General features: G+C 39.9%; 1 long non-coding RNA gene across 1 annotated transcript in view; it reads left to right on the forward strand.

The window, feature by feature from the left end:
* Positions 1–8,491: 8,491 nt before the first annotated feature.
* Positions 8,492–13,450, forward strand: part of LOC141129863 (uncharacterized) — a 53,088-nt gene continuing 48,129 nt past the window's right edge. The window contains exon 1 of the long non-coding RNA XR_012241886.1: positions 8,492–8,592. This is a non-coding gene — a long non-coding RNA (uncharacterized lncRNA). The remainder of the gene's footprint in view (positions 8,593–13,450) is intronic.

A 13,450-nucleotide genomic window follows, 5' to 3' on the forward strand; every position in this document is an offset into this window, starting at 1 on the left:
CAATTCTTAGAAGGACAGAGAGGCCAATCTGTAACAAAGACCTGAAGCGCCAAACTGTATGTTGTCTACCGGGCGCTCGGGTTTGGCACATCATGGATCTGGAGGACAGATTACTGGGAGGGGCTGGGAAAGACCCAGCTGTCATGGTGGCACATTGGCGCCAATGACAAAGTCAGAGGCAGATGGAGTGTCCTAAAGAACGATTTTAGGGACTTGGGAGCCACATCAGAAAGGCAGAGGGAGATTAGGGAAGTAAACAAGTGCTGAAGAGCTGGTGTTGTAAGGAAGGGTTTGGGTCTCTGGAGGACTGGGCCGACTTCTCAGTCGATAACCAGTGCTATAGAAGGGATGGACTGCACCTATATGAGGAGGGTGTAGATCAGCTGGGAATGAAGATGGCCAAAAAGTTAGAGGAGTTTTTAAACTAGGCGATGCGGGGGAGGTTCCAGAGGTAGAGATAGTCAGTGCAGAACATTTTCCAGAGGGTAGTATTGGGGGAATTAGTGGTAGATTGACCAAAGCACATAAACCCAAGGTAAGTATAGTAGTAAGTCCAAGTTGCAATCTCGGAACACCCAATAAGAGGATAATATGTGACCAGTCTAAACTACCTGGCATGTTCACCAATGCCAGGAGCCTGGCGGACAAGATGGGTGAACTAGAGATACTGTTGTACGAGGAGGATTTGGATTTTGTGGGAATTTCAGAGACCTGGTTTAACAGCTTTCATGATTGGCTGGCAAAAATTCAAGGGTATACCCTTTATCACAAGGATAGAGAGGGTAAAAAAGGGCGAGGGGTATGCCTATATATCAAGAATAATGTACAAGTGAATGTGAGAGATTACATCACTAAGGGAGCTAGGGAGGAGGTGGAATCCTTATATGTAGAGCTCCAAAGGGATGAAGCTAAGGGGAAAATAATACTGGGAGTATGCTATAGGCCCCCTAACCTAAGGAAGGAAGGGGAGACAGATCTCCTATCACAATTTGGATTAGCAGCAAGGATGGGAAGTGTTATCATCAAAGGTGGATTTTAATTATCCAGACATAGACTGGGCAGAGGGAACCGCACATTCATCTAAGGCTCGCCAGTTCCTAAATGTCTTGCAGGACAATTTTATGGGTCATATGGTAGACGCACCAACTAGAAATAAAATGTTACTGGATCTAATGATTACCAACAATACAGACCTGATCACGGATGTGGAAATATGGGGCAATTTAGGTAACAGCGATCACAGGTCAATTGGCTTCAGTATAAATCACATAAATAGAAGACATAAGGGGAATACAAAGACACTGATTTTCAAAAGAGCCAACTTCCCTAAACTACAATCCTTGCTCGAAGGCATAAATTGGGATAAAATCTTAGGAACAAAGATCACGGAGGATAGATGGGTTTGCTTTAAGAGCATATTAAATAAGGACATTAGCCAATGCATCCCAGAAATTTAAAAAAGCCCTGGATGGCTTAACTCCAATGTAAAAATGCATATAAAAGCAAAGGAGAAGGCCTTCAAAAAATACAGGGTTGAGGGATCATCATCAGCATTCAGACTTTAAAAAGAATGCAACAAGAAATGTAAGGGTGCAATAAGGACGACTAAGATAGAACATGAAAGACACATAGCGGAGGAGAGCAAAAAAATCCCAAGAAATTCTTTAAGTATGTAAACAGTAAAAAAGGGAGGGCAGACTATATTGGCCCTATAAAGAATGAGGAAGGACATCTGGTTACAAAGGATGGGGAGATGGCGAAGGTATTGAATTTATTCTTCTCGGGGGGAATCGGGGGGCTTCAGTAACAAAAACTGCAGTGTTTATCCTCATGAGACATCACAGGAAGCACCTCCATGGTTAACAGAGGACAGAATTAAAATTAGACTTGGGAAAATTAACATTAATAAATCACCAGGACCAGATGGCTTGCACCCGAGGGTACTTAGGGAACTCAGTCAAGTAATTGCCAGAACATTGTTCCTAATTTTTACTGACAGTCTACTGACTGGAATGGTACCAGCTGATTGGAGAAAAGCCAATGTAGCACCAATATTTAAAAAGGGCCCTAAATACATCCCTGGGAATTACAGACCAGTTAGCCTAACATCAATAATATGTAAACTCTAGGAGGGGGTGATAAGGGATATATACATATATATCCCTTATATACAAGATTTTAGTAATGAGAACGGTATCATTAGCAGTAATCAGCATGGATTCATGAAGAATCATTCTTGCCAAACCAATTTATTAACCTTCTATGAGGAGGTGAGTTGCCATCTAGATAAAGGAAGGCCCGTAGGCGTGGTGTATCTGGATTTTGCAAAAGCATTTGACACAGTTCCCCATAAACGTTTACTGTACAAAATAAGGTCCGTTGGCATGGACCATAGAGTGAGTACATGGATTGAAAACTGGCTAAAAGGGCGAGTTCAGAGGGTGGCGATAAATGCGGAGTACTGGGACCAATCCTGTTTAATTTGTTAATAAACAACCTGGAGGATGGGGTAAACAGTTCAATCTCTATATTTGTGGATGATACTAAGCTAAGCAGGGCAATAACTTCTCCACCGGATGTGGAAACCTTGCAAAAAGATCTGAACAAATCAATGGGGTGGGCAACTACATGGCAAATGAGGTTCAATGTAGAAAATGTAAAATAATGCATTTGATGATGCATATGAATGCAATCTATACACTGGGGGGAGAACCTCTGGGGGAATCTAGGATGGAAAAGGACCTGGGGGTCCTAGTAGATCATAGGCTCAGCAATGGCATGCAATGCCAAGCTGCTGCTAACAAAGCAAACAGAATATTGGCATGCATTAAAAAGGGATTAATTCCAGAGATAAAACGATAATTCTCCCGCTCTACAAGACTCTGGTCCGCCACGCTTAGAGTATGCTGTCCAGTTCTGGGTACCAGTCCTCAGGAAGGATGTACTGGAAATGGAGCGAGTACAGAAAAGGGCAACAAAGCTAATAAAGGGTCTGGAGGATATTAGTTATGAGGAAAGGTTGCGAGCACTGAACTTATTCTCTCTGGAGAAGAGACGCTTGAGAGGGGATATGATTTGAATACACAAATATCATACTGGTAACCCCACAATAGGGATAAAACTTTTTCGCAGAAGGGAGTTTAACAAGACTCGTGGCCACTCATTAAAATGAGAAGAAAAGAGGTTTAACCTTAAACTACGTAGAGGGTTCTTTACTGTAATGCCGTGTACAGACGATTGGACATTCCGACAACAGAATCCTGGATTTATTTCTGATGGATTCGGCTCAAACTTGTTTTGCATACACAGGGTCGCACAAATGTTGTCGGAAACTCCGATTGCCAAGAATGCAGTGACATACAACACAATTGACGAGCTGAGAAAAATTAAGTTCAATAGCCAGTGCGGCTCTTCTGCTTGATTCCGAGCATGCGTGGAATTTTGTGCGTCGGAATTGTGTACGCACAATCGGAATTTACGACAACAGATTTTGTTGTCGGAAAATTTGAGATCCAGCTCTCAAATTTTTGTTGTCGGAAATTCCAACAACAAATGTCCGATGGAGCCTATACACAGTCAGAATTTCTGACAACAAGCTCACATCGAACATTTGTTGTCGGAAATTCCGACCGTATGTACGCGACAATAAGAGCGGCAAGGTTATGGAATTCCCTTCCACAGGCGGTGGTCACAGCAGGGGGCATCAATAGTTTCAAGAAACTATTAGATAAGCACCTGAACGACTGCAACATACATGGATATACAATGTAATACTGACATATAATCACACACATAGGTTGGACTTGATGGACTTGTGTCTTTTTTCAACCTCACTTACTATGTAACTATGTAAGAATGTGGATAGCAGAAAAAAGTAGGTAATTGAAGACTATGTTAAAGTATGCTTTCACCGAAGCTGTCTTCTATCTCCTTCTTTACCAGAGGTGGGGTCCTTCATCAGGTGCCCACTTCCTATTGTATCTCCAGTGATAGAATGCTCTCATGATTTAGAAGAGGAGTCTCAGAGGTGAAGTCAGTTTGAGGGGACCATCAGGGACTGGCCAAAGCAGACATATCAGTAGCTCTGGATTCCAGTCCCTCACATCTGGAAACAAAATATTTGCAAATATGTGCATCTAAAACCTATTTTTAATGTGAATTGTTAGATAGTTCAATTTGTGTTTTTTGCAGGCTAGCTGGTATGCGTGTTGAGAATTTTGGTCTGTTTGCGTTGTGTGTTGCCCTTCCATGCAAAGGCGAATTATAAGCTGGGGTGGTTGCCATCTTTTTGTATAGATTGTCTGCTGAATTTGGCGTGGGGACACATTGGATGCCGCCAGCCGCCATTATGCTATTGCTGAGTGTCCAATTTGTCCCTGTGCCTCTAAGAAGGAGCTAGTTCCCTCCAGGCAAACTTGCTATTAATTTATCCACTGCTATATATGCTTCAACTAGGAGACTCTCAAAAATGATAGAGTTAGGACGGCAGTACACAGAGGAGCCTTGATGTTCCACATACTGTATATTTGCAAATGTGTGCAAATAAAACATCTGTTTTTAATGGGAATTGTTAGACAGGGTCAATTTGCCTTTTTTGTAGGATAGCTGGTATGTGTGCTGGGTAATTTTTGTCTGTGTTGTGTGTTGCCCTTCCATGTGCACCTTACTGCAAACAGTAGTTATAAGTTGGGGTGGTTTCCACCTTTTTGTATAGCTTATTCACTGGATTTGATGTGGTGACACATTGGATGCCTTCAGCCGCCATTGTGAATTGTTAGACAGGGTCAATTTGTTTCTATTTTTTTGTTTGCAAGATAGCTGGTAAGTGTGCTGGGAAATTTCTGTCTGTTTTGTGTTACTTTCATCAATCAATCATGTGCAAGCAATCATTTTGATTTTCTTATTTTCCTTGCACGAATGTTGTATTCTTTACAAAGTGAAAATTCACTCATAAGCCCTCATTCACTAAGCTCTGAGGCTTATTCCCTTGCAAATTACAACTTCCCTTGCAAAGTGAACATTTGCCTTTAGTAAATCAACCCAATTAAGTTGCCTTGGTATAACCATACATTATGTAAGTGCAAGGTGTCTTAAATTTGTTTAAAACATAACACCGCTTGACAATTTCCTTACCATCTGCTCAGAATGGTGTAAAGTTACATGCCCTTATTGCATTTTTTATAATTTCAACTGGCACTCAGCAAACACATCATACTGTAGTCTTTAAGGTAACATTTCCCATAAAACAGGAAGGCTTCAATGCATTTGATAAAAAAAGGAGCATTCAATGTCCTTCAACTTGCATTGAACCTTTTCCATGTGCACAAATGGAGCAATGCTTACCTCTTCAATAGTGCTCCATATAACAGTGGAGCACTGCTTTTGCCAAGCATTTGAATGTATTGATGTGCAGAATTCTATTTGAAAGTAACACAAACTGGTAGTAAGTTCATTATGTTGTGAATACTTCTCCCGAGTTTTGGGCATGTATGTAATTCTGGAAACATTGCTATTTATGTAACAGAGTGAAGTGTTTTTCCATCTGCTATGCATTACAAATAATTAAACACATTTCTTTGTTATCCCAGAAACACAGCTTCAAAAGTATTCTTTCATTTACTGATATCTAACAAACATTTGACATTTGAAGACTAATGTTTCACTTTCTTCTAATTAATATCAATCATCCCTTGTGTATTCTATCATGTTCAGCAGATAACAACAGTGTGACATGCACCAAGGTAAACAAAGGAAAAGGGCTTTAATTATAAGTTAAAGTTGAAGACAGCTCTGTAGGTGGTATGTTTATGAATAGCTTTCAGTAATACAATGGAAATCAAGTATATAAACTTTCTAAATGAAGTAAAAAAAAGTATTATTTTTCCCAACAAAATAAAAATAAGCAAGTGACTGAATTCTATTAAAAAATGTAACTAAGTCAAAAGTAATACTAAATCAAATGATAAGTTAAAGACAAACTCCAGATATACTGTATTCGTGATTTGATGTCACAAGTATAAATGCTACATAAACCTTTTTGCTTTTCATGGTAAATAAAAATGACCTTTCCCTTTCAGCCTGTAGCCACATATTGCTACAAAGTTGTAATTTGTTTGTTGTGTAACCTTTGCTACAGTGTACCGTTTATATTATTATTATTATTATTATTATTATACAGGATTTATATAGCTCCAACAAAGTTGTCCGAAAATCTGATCATTCTAAATGCGGTGACGGGACTATACGTCTATACGGGACTATAAATGGGGCAGTGGCCAATAGCTTTCATCTCTTTATTTATTCTGAGCATGCGCGGCACTTTGTCTGTCGGATTTGTGTACACAAGATCAGAATTTCCGACAACGAATTTTGTTGTCGGAAAATTTTATATCCTGCTCTCAAACTTTGTGTGTCGGAAAATCCGATGGAAAATGTGTGATGGAGCCCACACACGGTCGGAATTTCCGACAACAAGGTCATTTCACACATTTTCCGTTGGAAAATCCAACCGTGTGTACAGGGCATAACAATACAAATCCATACAGGAGGGATCAGAGGGCCTTATAGGCAGGGCTTCAGGAATTCTCTTTTCAGCAAGCACAGAATATTCACAACATGTACAGAGCAGAATCAGGTAAGAATCTGCAATAAAATTAGCATAAATCCTAAAACTGCTCAGAGCATTTTCCATATTAAACTGATTATTAAATTGATAATTTGCCTATTCTGTTTAGTTCCAGAATCTCTGGACCTTAGAATATTTATGAATAAATATGAGGATTTATGAGTCTCAACTTGCCCTATTTAAAGTGGTTGTAAACCTCATATGAACCTAATAAAAACAAAGGATATCCCTCTATAGTGTGTATTTGTCTCAATCCAGAGCACTAAGTGTCATTTCTGTCTGCTGCCTCCTACCTTTGCAATCAGCATGAGTCACTTCTGACGAGGTTTCCTAACACTAACAGAAAAACCGTGACGGGGAGGGAGCACCAGTGATTGACAGCCTTAGCTCTGTTCCTATGTGCTGTGTGAAGGTGGGTGTCCCTTCCCTTCAATAATCTCTCAGAGATCTCCTTTCTAAGCTGCAGACTGTAACTTCAGCTCTCTGGCCCCTTTTTTCTGGCAGCTCAGACAAGCTTTATAAATTCTGGACTTTGAACAGATTTAGAGAAAAGAAGACTGCAGATAAACAGGTACAACTTATGAAGGATGATTTTTCATCTCTATGAATCACCTGTGTCACTTCACTTAGTACAGTATATGTAAGGATTTACAATGACCCTAAATAAAACTTAAAAATAAATACAGATCAATTAAATACATTGTAAAGACATCAGAAAACTATTATGTTTGGGATTCCTCACTTTGGCAGCATTTCCTTTCACTTCCTCATTTTGCTGTGGGACAGGAAGTTATAGGTAATCTCCCCAATGGGGCACCGATGGTAAAAATGCTGGCAGGGGTTTTAACCCTGCCTTACTCTAACCAAAAAAAGAAAAAAGGTTTGCCGTTAGGGCTTGTTAACACTAGTGGTGGTGATGGGGGGGGTAGTAAAGACACATGATTGAGCTGCAGTTTTACCACCCCCCAATCAGTCCTCCTTTAGCTGCTGAACCAGCTGCCAGGGATGTAGACGTTCTGCAGCTGCAATGCTTTGCTTCTTGGCCACAGAAGAAATTATGCCCCCTGTCACTTTCAATCAGCGCTACCAGCTGCCGAATGCACTACATTTAAATGAATGGGACCACTCAGCAACTGCCACACAATCGCGTGCAATGCATGTGGTTGTGATACAACACCTGCTCACTGCCTGTAAAATGCTCTCTGAAGGGCAATATAAACACGGACCACACTTCAGAGAACCAAACTAGTGTGAGCGAGCCCTTAGCGCTACTTTATGCAAGAAGTTCTGTGGTTATCTTGTGTTCAAATTCTGTACACTTTATATTGGAGGAAAATCTAGGAGAACAGCAATGAGAAAGCAGATGATAATGAAAAAAAAATTGTTTTGCGTTGAGTGGGGAAGGATTAAAACTGTTGTCATGTTGTCAAATTTTACCGCTATCTGGAGCTTGATTAGAGGGATCCCCCTTACTTACTGTGATGATTACTATGTGTTTAATAGACTAGACACAAAGCCCTAGATAGCAATAAAACCCAGCATGGGTTCTATTCTTCCCCCACTATATCCAGAAATAAAAGAAAATGATTTGACTGGTTATACACTTTAATTCATAAGATAGACATCATATTTCAAAGTATAAAAAGATTACCAGCATAAAAAGATTTCCTACTGTATAAACACAGTCTGCAGAGTTGTACAAAGAGTTAATAGTCTGAATAGAAACACTTGGAATAAAAGACATTTCTTTATGTGCATTACAAAAGCACATTGTTAGTTTGAAGGCATAGTTTAAGGAATGCAAAATTAATTGACACACCTATTTATGTGAATGATTAACTGGACCGAGAGCTCGAATTTAAATAGCATTACTTTTATGTTAAGACAGTTTAGCTATGTGTATGTGCACCAGTGAGAAAAGAAATATCAAAACAAGCCCGGGAGCATTTTGAAAGTAATCAGCCAAAGTAAGAGGAAATTAATTCTTTACTTTCCCATAGCAACACTGTCTCTATTCTTTATTTCTATTGCGAAATACACATTTTCAATTATGGCTTTGCACAATAATAAAGCTAAACATATAAAAGAGAATTGTTACGGTTTCTCAATAGTGTATGATAATGGGACACACATTATAGCCAAGTAAAATGTAAATAAAGGCATTTTTAAAGAAAGAATTGTTACTGAACCACTAATGAAAACATTTTTGTTCTCATTCTCATTAACAATAAATGAATAATTGAATGTTCTGGCTTGCCGTGGGGTGATAGAAACCAATAGTCTAATTTCTAAGACAGGATATTCTTTAAGTTGAATTAAGGTGGTTGTATGGTGTAACATTAGACTTGAGTGTTTTGTTTTAAATCAAGGAATTTATTTGGAATTGTTGACAGTTGGTAGTGTTTTCAGTTTATAGGGTGTGATTACTAAAGGAATTTTTTTACTCAGCCTGTTAAATATTTATTTAATTCTAACAACCAATTATTGGTAGAGTAAGTTCCTTCTTTTAGTTTAAAGCCTAGCCCCAACCAACCTGTTTGAGTGTTGGATAGAGTGGCGTGTTGGGTTTTTATTTCAGTCTGTGACCCCTCTAGAGAGCTGTTTCCTCACCTTTGGACCCTTTGACAGAAAACAGGAGGGATTGGCATTACCAGAATATTAAAAATACATCTTCTTTTATTGTTTGTTCTGGTCTGAACAGGAAGTGAGGGAAAATCCCACGGATGACAATAAAAACCTGATAGATGCTCCAGGGGAGCTGTTTCACTTTAGTACTTTAGGTAATTAACCCAGAACCATATGCAGAAACTCAGAAAACACTCAGAAGCCCCTATCTACACACTTGCTCTGGATCAATGACCTAAAGTACGAAAGTTGGAGGATACACATGACAGCCAAGCAACTAGCATTTTCAGGTTGGCAACCTCCTAGTTCCTTATACTAGCTTCCCTTTTAACAGGACCAATCATGTGAGAAAAGCAATCATTGTTCTGTTTTTTTCATGCGCCACTGAAAATATTGCCTATAATACTAATCCTTCTACTTCACAATTTAGTCAGTGACTAACTTGATTGTTGTACTAATGGTGAACCACTGAAAATTATACAGTTGCTGAGTGAGAATTTCCAATTCACATATTTGTTCTGGTTGGGGAACAGTAGCACTAGACTCCCTGTATTGTGCTGCATTGAAAAGAATACCACAGAAGGCCTGTCAAGGTGAGGACTGTGTGCTCCAGTGAATGAGGATTCAGCTGATGCAAGCTTGAAAGGGGAGCCCCATGAGCGGCATGACCCTTGCCTGACCACTGTGGAATGAACACTTGGACCCTTGGAACCCGCAACAGTATGTGAGTGTGGAGCCTCTTGGCGACTTGTATCATTACTGACTTTGCTGCATGTTGCTGGGGAACTTTGCTTCCACTTGGAGAGTTGGCCTAGAACTTTTGTAAATTTCCCTTGGATTATAAGTAGTCACTCTTGAGAAGGGCAGAGTTCTCCGATGGGAAATCACATTCCGCTGTTGGCAGACTGTGCATTAATCTGGATATACATTTCTCTTTTTGTTCACACAGCAAAAAAATGGACAGAGGCATCCTCCTTGCTGTGACATTGTATTCTGACAGCGGGAATCTCTACTGTCAAAATACATTGATCAGTGGCTGCAGCCACTGATTGATTCAAGCTTCCCAGCGTAGCCGTTTTACAGAAGTTGATTATATGACGGACTTCTGTTGTACAGGGAGGGCCATACACAGATTTAAATTTGGCTGATCCCCGCTGAACAGGTGAATTTCAGTCAATCTTTACCCACTTTAGACCCACTCTGGCCAGTGGATTAGTTAGGTCCTCAGAATTACAGTTAAGTTATAGTGTTGTCCTTTATATTCAGTTTTTACTGTGTTTGTTTTGAAGATTGTTGCTGAGAATGCATTGTTATTGTTTCAATCTCTTAACCAATTTTTCTCTGTGGGGCTTGTCCTGGCCCTAAATAAACCCCTTTGCATTGTTATTGGTGTGTCAGAGAGTTTTGATCTCAGCTTTAGGCAGGGTCATCACTGTGACCCAGTGCTAAAGTAATGAACAGGAACTGATGCTCTGTAGTCCTAATATATTTCCTGTCCAAGGGTGAGCATCACTCATGCATGATCATCAGGGGAAAATAAAGGAAAAAATATATCCACATACCTACTACATAAATCTAGTTTTACGTAACAGTTGGTTTCTCATGTTTGGGGGAAATCGCTCTGTTTATCAGTCTCCAATTTGTCCTCCATAGGAACATCATCTGGAATGCTAGATTCTCATTTTCCCATTAGGGGAAAAAAATTTAATTTGGAAACTCCTCTTGCAACTGACTGGGCAACTGGACAGTGTAGATTCTTTCTTTTGTGCCCACACTGTTTCCTTTCTAGACTCAAGTATTATGTCTGAATTCCTATATCTGATTTTCTCCACTTTAAATAGTGAAGGACATGTATAGATGCATGCCCCCTTTCTTCCTTTTAAGGAAATTTTAATCTTTCATAAGTCATGTACTACCTAGTAAGTGCAGCAGTTAGGACACTCTGTTACTGAGCTGCAGAGTAACCACTCTGTCAAAAATGGTACTAGTCGATGAATACCTAGTCCTAGCCCATGTGCAGAAAATGTTACCCTTTACAGGTATGTTTCTTGTTTCCCAGAATCATATATTAAATAAATATTCAGGTCGGCTGTAGTGTGGCTACCACACCCTTGACACATTTGTGGGTGTGAGTTGAAATAACACATTTTCTTCCTTCTGGTCCTGGTGTCTTTGTATGCCTATTTGCATCAAAATATATCATCAATCCTGTCTACTTTTACATAGGTGCTATAGATCACTTTATCCTTTCTTTTAAAAAGATATAAGATTACTATCCTTCTCTTTTACAGCTTAAGGTTTGTTTGCTCTCTCCGTTAAGATTTGTGCTGAATGGGCTGTTACATTCATGCATGTCTTTTGAGTTAAATAAGACTCAGCTTGTTAACAGGTTGAGCTTTTTATTTGGACAACCTTGTCTGTCCAACCTTTCTTTTCTTGAAGTCAATGGTTGGGTATCTTGGGCTTCGGCCTTTACTTCAATAAGCTTCCATTTTTTGTTGTTCACTCTAGCTGTTGGTCTGAGTTTTTTCTCCTGTTGATCCAACTGTTTTACTTTTGATAAATCTTTGGTTGTCCTCCACATTTTTAAAAATTTCACATGCTGTTCCAAGCGATATCACGCTTCACATTCCAAAATTACATTTCAGGTGCTGGCTTGACTCATCTCCACTAAAGCTGTAACAACTGTAACAGCAACAGGAATGCTATTCTGACATGTTTCACACTAGGCACAGTGCTTTCTCAAAGTTTGTTGGACCATAGGATGTCCAGGTTCATGTTTGGTACTCCTTCCTTGGTCATGGCAATTTCCATTTTTGCTTTGGCCCTTCTTGTTCTAGCCTTAGTCCAAGCAGGGGTTTCTTAAGATACTCAATGTAGCAAGATTCAATGTCCATTGGGTCTCTCAGTGGCTACTGTCCACCCCTCATTTGGATTGATTTTGGATGCCACAAAGGCCACATTACTTACAGGACCTATGTCCCTCGATGAGCGATAAAGCAAATACAATTTTTGTACTTACCGTAAAATCATTTTCTTGGAGTCCATTGAAGGACACAGATCCTGCCCCTCTGGCCTTATGTACTGATTGCTCATATCACTGGGGCATGATGATTGGAGACAGAGTTATACTGGGGCTTGCTTAACATTCCTCCATATTCCCATGTATTTCAATGAACACTGCACACACACTTACAATGTGTGGTAAGATTGGTAACAATTTCTCACTTGACCAAAATATATGAGTAGGGGAACTGAGGGAAGAGCTGCCACAGAAACAGACCCTAATGGGGGACATATCTGGATAGACAGAATGTAGGATAAATGTAGTATTGTGTGTGTGCATGTGCTCCCATCGGATTCCCCCTGAAAGATTTTTACATGCCCGGTGATGATGTCACAGGGAGTAATACAAGCAATTTCTCACTTAGGAAATAAGGTAAAATAATACAAAATAATTCTGCAACATGCTCTAGATGGGGAGGTGAAGGTTTAGGACAAAAATTGGGTAATGACTGCGCATACACTCAGCACCAAAAAGCAAGAGGTCAATGTTAAGCATTAGGGTTCGGTTTCCTTTATTCCTTAATAGCTAACATCATGTTTCCAGCTAACAAAAAGCATATTTTTACTATAGAAACAGGTCAAGAATAGGTGAAATAAGATTCTGTAACCCTGAACAGCCAGTAAAAAACACTTACCGTATATACTCGAGTATAGGTCGATTCGAGTATAAGTTGAGGCCCTAATTTAACACAAAAAAATGGAAAAAAATGATTGACCCGAGTATAAGACGAAGGTGAGAAATGCAGCAGCTACTGTAAGTGGAAAAAGAGGGTCAACAATGCCCATCTGCACATGTTTCCTGTGCATGTGTCCCTGTGTATGTGTCCTGTGCATGTGTCCCTGTGTATGTGTCCCTATGTATGTGTCCCTGTGTATGTGTCCCTGTGTATGTGTGCATGTGTCCTGTGTATGTGTGCATCCTTCCTGTGTCCTGTGCATGCCTCTGTGTGCCGCTCTGCACCGATCAGTGTGTCATAATACAATTCGGCCATTCCACTGTTCAAAAGCCGCGCTTCCTCCTCGTCCGTGATAGGCAGAACACTCCATTTCCCAGCAGTCAGCGGTCAGCCTATCATGGACATTCTCTCATCCTCATACCACGAACGAGGATGAGAGAATGTCCGTGATAGGCTG

This window comes from Aquarana catesbeiana, linkage group LG02, assembly GCF_042186555.1.
Source record: "Aquarana catesbeiana isolate 2022-GZ linkage group LG02, ASM4218655v1, whole genome shotgun sequence".
In the NCBI taxonomy this organism is placed as follows: Eukaryota; Metazoa; Chordata; class Amphibia; order Anura; family Ranidae; genus Aquarana; species Aquarana catesbeiana.